Below are 12012 nucleotides of genomic sequence, written 5' to 3' on the forward strand. Positions count from 1 at the left end.
AAAGATTCACAAGAATGTTTTCAGGGATGAAGAACTTCATTTACATAGGAACATAGGAGTAGCAGTAGGCCATTTAGCCCATCAAGCCTGCCCCGCCTTTCAGTACGATCATGACTGCTCTTCCACCTCAATCCCTTTTCCCACACTATCCTCCTATCCCTTTCTTTCTTTTGGGCCTCCTTATCTCGAGAGACAATGGATACGCGCCTGGAGGTGGTCAGTGGTTTGTGAAGCAGCGCCTATCCCTTTACATCATTGTTATTTAGGAATCTGTCAATCTCTGCTTTAAACATTCTCAACGACGGAGCATTTACATCTCTCTGGGGTAGAGAATTCCAAAGATTCACAACCCTCTGAGTAAAGAAATTTCTCCTCATCTCTGTCCTAAGTGGCTTCCCCCTTATTTTAAAATATGTCCCCTGGTTCAAGACTCCTTAACTTGGGGAAATATCTGAGCTGCATCTACCCTGTCTATCCCTTTAAGTATTTTGTAGGTTTCAATGAGATTACCTTTCATTCTTCGAACCTCTAGAGAATACAGGCCCAGTTTCTCCAATCTTTCTTCATAGGACAGTCCGCCATCCTGGGAACAAGTCTGGTGAACCTTCGTTGCACTCCCTCTATGGCAGTAATATCCTTCCTCAGGTAAGGGGACCAAACATGCACACAGTACTTCAGGTGCGGCCTTTTCTTTTAATCTTATTCAATCCTTAACTTACTTCCGTATCCACCACTGACTGCATTTATTTTTGTGTTTTTATACCTTGAAGGAATTCATAGTTGCATTAAATTATGCAATATTTCTTTAAAGACTATCCATTGCCCATGTACTGTCATACCTTTTAATGTATTTTCCCAATCCACCTCAGTCAATTTGCCCTCGTACTTTCATAATTTCCTCTGTTCAAATTTAACACCCTGTCTTCGTATTAAACTACATAACTTTCAAACATAATGTAAAATTCTATCATATTATGGTCTTCATCCCTAAAGTTTCTTTTAAAACAAGATCAATTATCCTTGTCTCATTACATAAAACCAGATCTAAAATAGCCTGTCCTCTTGTCGGTTCCTCAACATACTGCTCTAGCAAACTATCCTTAATACACTCCAGAAACTCTTCCTCCACAGCAGTAGTGCTCATTATGTTTCATATGCAGATTGAAGTCACCCATGATTACTATATTACGATGCCACATGCTTATTTAATCTCCTGATTAATATCATGCCCCACACTACCACTACTGTTTGGTGGCCTATAATCAACTCCTATCAATGTCTGTTGCCTCTTGCTGTTTCTTAGCTCCACCCAAACAGATCCCACATTTTGTTCTTCTGATCTGAGATCCTCCCTTACTAATGTACTGAATCCATCCCTTATTTTCAGTGTAATACCACCTCCGTGTTCTTTTTGCCTTTTCTTCTTACATGTTGAATATCCCTGAATATTCAGTTCCCAGTCTTGGTCACCCTGTAGCCACGTTTCCGTTATGGCAATTATACCTCTATTTGCGCCTTTAAATTCTCTACCTTGTTGCAAATGCTGTGTGCTTCTTGACATTATTCTGCATTTTAAGCCAAGTTGATGCTTACCTTTGTTTTTCCTGCCTTCTAATGTCACTTGCTACTTTTCTGCCTCCTGCTACCAGCTTTACTTTCTTCCTACAAAGAGAGATTGGGAAGGTGGGACTGTTTTCTTTGGAGAACAGAAGGCCGAAAGGAGATTTGATAGAAATATTCAGAATTATGAGTCTTCTGGACAGAGTAGATGGGGAAAAACTGTTCCCACTCCTGAAAGAATCAAGAATGAGAGGGCACAGACATCAGGTAGGTGGCAAAAATAAACAATGGTAACACGAGGGAAAATTTTTTCATGCAGCGAGTGGTTATGATCTGAAATGCACTGCCAGAGAGTGCGGTGGAGGCAGGTTCAATCAAGACATTCAATAGGGAATTATATAGTTATCTGAAAAGGAGGAATATACAGGGTTATGGGGAGAAGGTGGGGGAATGGCACTAAATGAATTGTTCACTCGGAGAGCCAGTGCAAACATTATTGGTGGAATGGTCTCCTGCTGTGCTGTAACAATTCTGTGGTTATTGGGCAAAGGCAGTTATATAGAGTGATCAGCCATGATCACGTTGAATGGCAGAAAGGGCTCTAGGGCCTGAATGACCTACTGTAGGTGTAGAGATCAGTGAGGGGGATTGTGATATACCTGAACAAATTAGCATCGGAAGGGAGGAGTATTAGAGGTTTTAGCGGGCTTAAAATTGGATAAATCCCCAGGCCCAGATGAAATGTATCCAAGGCTGCTATGTGTGGAAAGAGAGGAGATTGCAGGGGCTCGGATACAAATTTTCAAATCCTCTCTGGCCACAGGAGACGTGCCAGAGGACTGGAGGACTGCAAATGTGGGACCATTATTCAAGAAGGGTAGCAGGGATACACCAGGTAATTACAGGCTAGTGAGTCTAACATCCGTGGTAGGGACACTATTGGAAAAAATTCTGAGAGACAGGATTAATCTCCACTTGGAGAGGCAGGGATTAATCAGGGATAGTCAGCATGGCTTTGCCAGGGGGAGATCATGTCTAACTAACTGGAATGAATTTTTCAAGGTAGTGACTAGGTGTTTAGATGAGGGTAAAGCAGTTGATGTCTATATGGACTTCAATAAGGCTTTTGATAAGGTCCCACATGGGAGATTGCCCATGGGATCCAGGGCAATTTGGAAAATTGGATCCAAAATTGGCTTAGTGGCAGGAGGCAGAGGGTGATGGTTGAGGGTTGTTTTTGCAGTTGGAAACCTGTGACCAGTGGTGTATCATAGGGATCAGTGCTGGGACCCTTGCTGTTTGTTGTGTACATTAATGATTTAGACATGAATATAGGAGGTATGATCAGTAAGTTTGCAGACAGCCCCAACAAACAAATTTCTCTGCAGCACCTGTGGAAGAGCCTGTCACTCCAGAATTGGCCTTTATAGCCACTCCAGGCGCTGCTTCACAAACCACTGACCACCTCCAGGCACGTATCCATTGTCTCTCGAGATAAGGAGGCCCAAAAGAAAGAAAGAAAGAAAAGAAGAAAGAAGAAGTGCTGGGGCCCTTGCTGTTTGTAGTGTACATTAATGATTTAGACATGAATATAGGAGGTATGATCAGTAAGTTTGCAGATGATATGAAAATTGGTGGTGTCGTAAATAGTGAGGAGGAAAGCTTTAGAATACAGGATGATATAGATGGGCTGGTAAGATGGACAGAGCAGTGGCAAATGGAATTTAATCCTGATAAGTGTGAGGTGATGCATTTTGGGAGGACTAACAAGGCAAGGGAATATACAATGGATGGTAGAACCCTAGGAAGTACAGAGGTCAGAAGGACCTTGGTGTACGTGTCCATAGATCACTGAAGGCAGCAGCACAGGTAAATAAGGTGGTTAGGAAGGCATATGGGATACTTGTCATTATTAGCCAAGGCATAGAATATAAGAGCAGGGAGGTTATGATGGAGCTGTATAAAACGCAAGTTAGGCCACAGCTGGAGTACTGTGTACAGTTCTGGTCACCACATTATATTAAGGATGTGATTGCACTGGAGAGTGTACAGAGGAGATTCACCAGGATGTTGCCTGGGCTGGAGCATTTCAAATATGAAGAGAGACTGGATAGACTAGGGTTATTTTCCTTAGAGCATAGAAGGCTGAGGGGGGACCTTATGGAGGTATACGAAATTATGAGGGGCATTGATAGGGTAAATAGGAAGAAACTTTTTCCCTTACCGGAGAGGTCAACAACCAGGGAATGTAGATTTAAGGTAAGGGGCAGGAGGTTTAGAGGGGATTTGAGGGAAGAAAATTCACCCAGAGGGTGGTTGGAATGTGGAACACATTGCCTGAAGAGGTGGTAGAGGCAGGAACCCTCACAACATTTAAGAAGTATTTAGATGAGCACTTGAAATGTCATGGCATATAACGCTATGGGCCAAGTGCTGGAAAATGGGATTAGAATAGATAGGCTTGATGGTTGCACGGTTATGATGGGCCGAAGGGCCTGTTTCTGTGCTGGATAAATCGATGATTCTATGACTCTACTGTTGTCCCGATGTTCCTAAGAGCTCCAGATGTCCCGGCTATAGTTTCTTGACTAATATTTGCTGAGTTTGGAGCAGAGATTGTGGTGAATGAGGAATAATTTTGTTCCACGGGAACATCCGGAAGAACGGAGAGTATGTACAGTGATGTATGGCTGGAAGGGATTAATGAAAGAGGGAGGGAATCAGGCAAGAAGGGTTTGTAATAAGCAGGCAAAAATCTTCAAACCAATTTACTGGTGGACTGGGAGCCAGTGGAACTTGGCACAAAGGCAGTGAACAGGCGTGTGGAACTTTATCCAGGTCAACCATTACAATGTGACACTGAGAATCGTTTCCGAAATTGGCTCAGTGACAGGACACAAAGGGTAATGGTCGATGGATGTTTTTGGAATGGAAGGCAGTTTCCAGTGGCGTTCCACAAGGCTCAGTGTTGGCCCCTTGCTGTTTCTGGTATATATTAATGATTTGGACTTATATGTGGGAGGCATGATTGGGAAATTCACAGGTGACACAAAAATTGGTCGTGTAGTTGATAGTGAAGAGGATAGCCGTAGACTCCAGAATTATATCAATGGTTTGGTTGAGTGGGCGGAAAGGTGGCAAATGGAATTCAATCTGGAGAAGTGTGGGGTAATGCATTTGGGGAAGACAAACAAAGCAAGAAAATACACAGGATATCGTGAGGGGTAGAAGAAGTGAGAGACCTTGGAGTGCATGTCTGCAGGCCCCTGAAGGTGGAAGGACAGGGAGATAGATTGGTGAAGAAGGCATATGAAATGCTTTCCTTTATTGGCCGAGGTATAGAATACAAAAGCAGGGATGTAATGCTGGAACTGTATAAAACATTGGTAAGGCCACAGTTGGAGTATTGTGTACAGTTCTGGTCACTACATTACAGAAAGGACATAATTGTTCAAGAGAGAATACAGAGGATATTTACAAGAATGTTGCCAGGGCTTGAAAGTTGCAGCTAACAGGAAAGATTGGATAGGGTAGGGTTGTTTTCCTCAGAACAGAGGAGGCTGAGGGATGACTTAATTGAAGTGTACAAAATTATGAGGGGCCTAGACAGAGTTATCACGAAGGACCTGCTTCTCTTAGTGGAGAGGTCAATTACCAGGGGGCACAGATTTAAGATGATTGGTAGAAGGATTAGAGGTGACTTGAGGATAAACCTTTTCACCCAGAGGGTGGTGGGTATTCACTGCCCTGATCAGTGGTGGAGGCAGAAACTCCCAACTAATTTAAAAGGTACCAGGACCTGCACCTGAAGTGCTGCAACCAGCAAGACTACGGAGCAGGTGCTGGAAGGTGGGATTAGATTTGGGAAACTAGATTTCTTTTCAGCCAGTGCAGACACGATGGGCTGAATGGCCTTTCTCTGTGTCTTAACTTTTCTCTGGTTCTATGGTTTTATGGGAGAATTAGGACTGTAAGAGGTGAGGGAGGAATGAAAACTTCAGAAGTTAGGACCATAATAGGTAGACAAACCTGGAAGGAGTAACACAGAGACAGAGGAAAGGGAATTAGACATGGGGGAGTCAGGAGAAATATAATTTTAAGTAAGAAATTAATTTTCAAATTCCTTGAAACTCAATGAATTGAATCATCTGTCAGAATTTTAAAAAATGAAATTAAAGTATAAATTTACAGTCACACCAATAATAGGAAATTATTCATGTTACAATTGTTTCACTTATTTATGACACACATTTGCTGATTCAGTTCCAGTGAGACTTGGAGTATAATACACATGGGTGTGAACATCCTGATCAAGGCTGATCAATAAACTGAAGACTGTCTGCTGAATTTTATAATCATTCATCTATTGTTAAATAAATTACAATGATTGGTTGGCTGTGCGTTTTATTCTGGTGTTTGATTCTAAGAATCGTGATCTTTATTCCTTGCTATCTGTGTCTTTTTACAGTCCGATAAAAAGCAGGCTTTGTGGTGAACAATGAAATCGGAAACACCCTTTTTCTGTGGGGTCTTCTGAACCATAGAATCATTACAGCGCTGAAGGAGGCCATTCGGCCCATCATGTCTCCACCAGCTCTCTGAATGAACAATTCACCTAATACTACCCCCGTGTCATCTCCCTGTAACCCTGCACATTCTTCCTGTTCAGATAACAATCTAATTCCCTTGTGAAAACCTTGATCAAATCTTCTCCCACCACACTCACAGATGCGGTGGAATTTAGTCATTGTTACCATACACAGAATCCATGACATTGGATAAAAGATCAATGATTCAGTTCGAATTTGAATGAGACCGTGTGGCATTCAGATTTTCCTTGCTCCAAAGAACAGGGCGTGTTGTATTGTAATGAAAAGTCTGAAGGTCATCTTTCTGACTGGAATGTGGAATTAATCTTTAACTAGGGTGTGTGCAGAACACCCAACTCTAACCCACCAGACACACTGGAACTGCAATCAGGAGACACAGCACAAGGTAAGGACCCTGAGTTTACTGAACACAATTATAGACTTTTTATGTACTCGTCACCTTTTCTCTGCATAGTTGTTCAAAGTTATTGATTAGTTGTAATATCCACAATGGATCGAGTTGGAAAGAATTGTTTTATTCAGAAATTAACTTACTGGAAGCAGCACTGTTTAATAAAAAACTTCCAAATATAATCTCGCCAGCTAACATTGTATTGTTGTAAATAACGTTTAAATGTATTTCTACTGTATGAAATGGTAATGGCGATAAAGTTAGAGTCCAGGATTCTTCAACATAACCCCTAACTATCACCGAAATTCAAAGTTTCCAGCCCTGAGTTTGGGGAGTGGAGATGCGGGTGGTTACAGGATTGCGGGTGGGGGCACTCTTTAATCCATTTAGAGTTCAGGATGTTCGGGTTCTTCAGTACCAAAGTGAGTCAAATACTGCCTTCTTAAGGGGAGTTGAAATCACCATTTCTCTGGAATTTAACTCTTGCGTTTGTGAATAAGTCCGAGTCTGAAGATTTCAGGTGCAATACGAACTGAACACCCTGGTTAGGTTATTGTTGGGTCAATGCTGACATTTAAAGGCACTATTGATGAGTCCATCTATCACTTTGCTGATCATTGTGAGGTGGCTGATTGGGTGATAAGTTTTGACTTTGTGGATAAGATACAGCCGGTTAATGTTTTATATTGTCCAATATGCCAGTGTCAGTTGCTTTGGAATTGCTTTGCTCGGACAGCTTATTATGGTGCTCAGCTCTTCAGCTGCTACTGGTGGAATGTAATCACAACCCAGAGTATTCACTGTGTTCCACCATTTCAGCATCATCTTAATACCAAGTACAGTGAACTGAATTGGCGGGACAGTGAGTCAGTGAGGGTAGCAATCTCTCAAGGAGTTAAAAGAGGATTACTTAGTTTAGAGATACAGCACTGAAACAGGCCCTTCGGCCCACCGAGTCTGTGCCGACCAGCAACCACCCATTTATACTAATCCTACACTAATTCCATATTCCTACCACATCCCCACCTGTCCCTATATTTCCCTACCACCTACCTATACTAGGGGCAATTTATAATGGCCAATTTACCTATCAACCTGCAAGTCTTTGGCATGTGGGAGGAAACCGCAGCACCCGGAGGAAACCCACGCAGACACAGGGAGAACTTGCAAACTCCACACAAGCATTACCAACTTGGCAGTTTGCACTTCTCTTTTAAACACACGTGTTGTTGCCCCTTTATTTCAGGATAATCATGTTCATGGATCCACAGAATCAGGGTTAGTTCCTTGGCTTGAAGGAATTGAAGAACTGGGCAGTAAGACGACAGCTTATGTGGGAAAGATTATGAACAGCAGCAGGTTTCATGGTGGACTGTGTTTGTTGACAACACTACCACTAGGGGGCGCTGTTGTGGCACATGCGCAAATGCAGCATGTGCCACTAAAACGTCAGACAGCGACTTAAGGCAGCTGCCAGGACTAAATATGGCGCTGCTCAAATAATCACACGGAGGCAATATTATTAGAACCATGTTGTACAGGGCGGGGAGGACAGAGAAGATAGATCCAAACGGAGGAGTCGAGTGATAAGTAAAAAAAGATGTGTAAGCAAAAAATAAAGTAATATTGAAGAGGAATATTAGCCAACTGCTCGCCCAGTATTGTAGGGAAGTGTGCTAAGACTTATGCTGACATACCAGGGGGCATAGATTTAAGGTAAGGGGCAGGAGGTTTAGAGGGGAGTTGAGGATTTTTTTCACCCAGAGGGTGATTGGAATCTGGAACACTGCCTGAAGGAGTGGTAGAGGCAGGAACACTTACGACATTCAAGAAATATTTAGATGAGCACTTGAAACGCCAGAACATACAAGGCTACGGGCCAAGTGCGGGGAAATGGGATTAGCTAGGACAGGTGCTTGATGGTCGGCATAGGCTCGTTGGGCCAAAGGGCCTGGTTCTGTGCTGTGAAACTCTATGACAACGAAATTAAGATTGTAAGTCGTGCTTGCAGTGTGGGACATTTGCATGCACTGGATGAAAACGCATATCAATGCACAGGGGCCTATTCTTTGCAGACAGAAAGAACACATACACACATTGATCCTGTTTCAGCTAAACAAAATAAGCGACAGCCATTCGCTGGTTCATCCATCAGGGGAATGCATTGACCAATCAGAGTCAAGCTACCTGGTTTAAATTTCAATCAAAGCTTATCAGTTAACTGTCAGTCACCATAAACTGTTGCATTCTCCGCGGCAACGCCACTACCAATCAATCAGCACTGTCTTGCCATACAGTGTAATGTTGCTTCTTTCCCTTGCATTGGTATTCTTTAGAATTTTTTTTATTCATTCATGGGTTGTAGGCATCACTGGCCAGGCCAGCATTTATTACCCATCCCTAATTGCCCTTGAGAAGGTGGTGGTGAGCTGCCTTCTTGAACCACTGCAGTCCATGTGGGGTAGGTACATCCACAGTGCTGTTAGGAAGGGAGTTCCAGGATTTTGAACCTGTTGTCCTGATGAGTGCAAGATGCAAGGCTTCGACAACATGTCTCTATTTTCAGCAATACTAAATGCAAATTATAATTCTGAAATTCATGAACATTTCAGTTTTTCAGTCCCACAATTAATTGAATCTACTGCCAAATCTTTATTTAAATGAAATGAAAGGTAAATTTGAAATACCACCAAGAAAAGTTAGCTAGCCAATGATACAAAGGATTTGTTCGTTTACCACACACATTTGCCGATTAATTTCCAGTAATGGAAACCTGGAACCTGATAATCGTGGGTGTGAACATCCTGATCAGGGCCGAGACTATTACTTATTGACTGGAGATTGTCTCTCTGATTTTATGATCATTGCTCTCTTGCTAATAACTGACCGGCTTTATAAACTAACTGTAATGATGGAGAAGGGGATTGAAGTACTCCATGGGAATCCAGATCAGGGGAACATTGTAAAAAGCCTGATACTGAGATTAATAGAGCTGGGATTCCATATCGCATTATTGGTAAGTTAGAATCGGCTCCAAGAAACAGCTCATGATCTAAAGGAAAGGTAATTCCAAATAAATACCGTGTTAAATCAGATGGTTCACTTTGCCCTTTTCTATGAAGTGTGATCCCAATAAACTAACCACAGTCTTTGTCCCTTGCTATCTCTGCCCGTTTATAGTTTGATAATAGAGGGTTTATGCTAAACAATGAAACCGAATTCAGGATAAAGATTTGATTCCAGCTACAGAACCTGGTTTCATTGTGCGGTCTTCGGGACAGTTTGGGGGCAGTTTAGTCATTGTCTATGCAAGTAATTTTAATAACTGGTTAAAGGATCAGGGTAATCCAATCTGAATGAGATGATGTGCGATTCAGATTCAGCCCTGTGCCAGAGAATAGGGCGGGGAAGGGTTGACCTGATCAGGCTGAAGGTTGTGTTTATGACTGCATTGTGCAACTGATCTTTACCCAGGATGTGTTCATTACCTGCAGAACCCACAACACTGACTTACCCGGTGACTCTGGGGCTGGAATCAGGATAGTGACCAGACCAGCAATAAGCTGAGAACAATCATTGTGCTTTACTGTAGAGAAATGGACACATCACTTTTTATACAGTTTTCCCCTCATATTTTCCATCTGGGATTCAGATGGGTCTACGTGCCTGCAACTACTTCTGTAATTACTTAAGTACTTCCACCATTATATTGAAATTACCACCCCCTTCCCTTCCTAGTCCCCATGTTAGTTGATATTGTTAATGGCTTCCTCTCTTCAGGAACTGTCCTCCTCTGTTTCTGTTGTCATTACCCTCTCCTCAACCGAAACACCCTTGATCCCTCTGTCATTGCAAACTACCATCCTATCTCCAAACTCTCTTTCCTGTCAAACTCATGAACGTGTTGTCACATCCACAATGCATGCCCATCTTTCCAGGAGTGCCATGTTTGAGTGACTGCCAATCAGGTTTCTGCCCAAACCACAACACTGATGCAGTCCCTTATTAAAGTTACAAATGATATCCTCTGTGACTGTGTTTGTTTGAAGTTCCTTCATGACCAGTTTGCAGATTTTGACATGGTTAACTACACCATCTTCCTACAATGCCTCTCCTCTGTTGTCTAACTTGGTGGGATGATCCTCTCCTGGTTCCAATGCTCTTGGAACAATAGTAGCCAGATAATCATCTTCACTCACCATCAAAGGTTTCTCTTCTTACTCCAGTCACAGATTTTTCACATGGCTTGTCTGACATCCAGTATTTAATGAGCATAAATTTACTTGAATTAAATAAATATTGCGGAAACCTAAACCATTGTCTTCGGCCATGATGTAAATTCTGTTCTCTGGTCACTGGCAACATCCCTCTCCCCGACAACTTCTGAGGCCGGGTCGAACTGTTTCCTACCTCAATATCCACTTTGACCCTGAATTGAGTTTCTGAGCACACATCCTCTGCATCACCATGACAGATTATTTTCACTTCCTTAACATCGGCGACCTCTGCTCCTGCTTTCGCACATCTGCTGCTGAAACATTCATCCTTATCGTTGTTCCCTCTCGACTCAAGTATTTCAGTGGTCTCCTGGCCAGAATCCCAGTTTGACCCTCCATAATCTTCAGCTCATCCAAACCTCTGCTGTCTGTATTTTAATGCACAGCATGTCCCGTTCACCAATCAACCCTATGCTCACTGACCGACAGTGGCTCCCTGTCCAGCAAAGCTCTAATTTAAAATTTATCTTTATCATTCAGATCCCTCCGTGGTCTCATCTCTCTCTATCTCTGTAATCTCCTCCAGCCCGACAATCCTCTGAGATGCCTGCACTCCTCAAATTATGTTAGATTCCAGATTTTCACCATTGGGGCAGTGTCTTCAGCTGCCTAGGTCCTAAACCTTGGAATTACCTCCCTAAAGCTTTCCTCCCCTCTACCTCTCCTGCCCGTGGACACTCCTTAACACCTACATCTTTTACCAAGATTTTGTGAGATTTAGTTCATTAATATTTCCTGTGAATTGGATTCTGATGGAAGGTCATTGACCTGGAACACTAACACTGCTGTTCTCTCCACAGATGTTGTCTGACCTGCTGAGAATTTCCAACATTTTCTCTTTTTGTTTATGTCACTTGAAATGCCTGGATTACCAGCAGGGAGGAACAGTGCGTGTGTGCAGGAAATCCAGGGTGTTCAAGGAAGCCAGACTGTGTTTGAGCCTGGCTGCTCTGATAGTGATTATTTAAACAAAATAATAATCAGAAAATGTTGGAAAGACTCAATAGGTCTGGCAGCGTCTATAGAGAGTGAAACAGAGTTAACAGCTCAGTATTGTGAGCCTCGAGTTGCACTGTGGGCGATCATGGTTTAACCTGCGCAGGTGTTCTGTAAGCAGTCGCATCTCTCTCCACTGCAGAAAGACCTGGACATCATTCAGGCTTGCGCTGGTAAG

General features: G+C 42.7%; 1 protein-coding gene across 16 annotated transcripts in view; it reads left to right on the top strand.

Annotated features, from left to right (window-relative positions):
- LOC137385142 (NACHT, LRR and PYD domains-containing protein 3-like) overlaps nt 1–12012 on the top strand; it is a 206085-nt gene that overhangs the window by 19312 nt on the left and 174761 nt on the right. For 11 of the 16 annotated variants that reach the window (XM_068060011.1, XM_068060017.1, XM_068060019.1 and 8 more), the window contains exon 1: nt 6391–6555. The gene's annotated coding sequence lies outside the window, so the exon portion shown is untranslated. Of the gene's footprint in view, nt 1–6389; nt 6556–12012 lie in introns of those variants that run through there. The other 5 variants (XM_068060027.1, XM_068060028.1, XM_068060029.1 and 2 more) reach the window with 3 other exon arrangements.

Source organism: Heterodontus francisci, chromosome 28 (genome assembly GCF_036365525.1).
Source record: "Heterodontus francisci isolate sHetFra1 chromosome 28, sHetFra1.hap1, whole genome shotgun sequence".
Lineage (NCBI taxonomy): Eukaryota > Metazoa > Chordata > Chondrichthyes > Heterodontiformes > Heterodontidae > Heterodontus > Heterodontus francisci.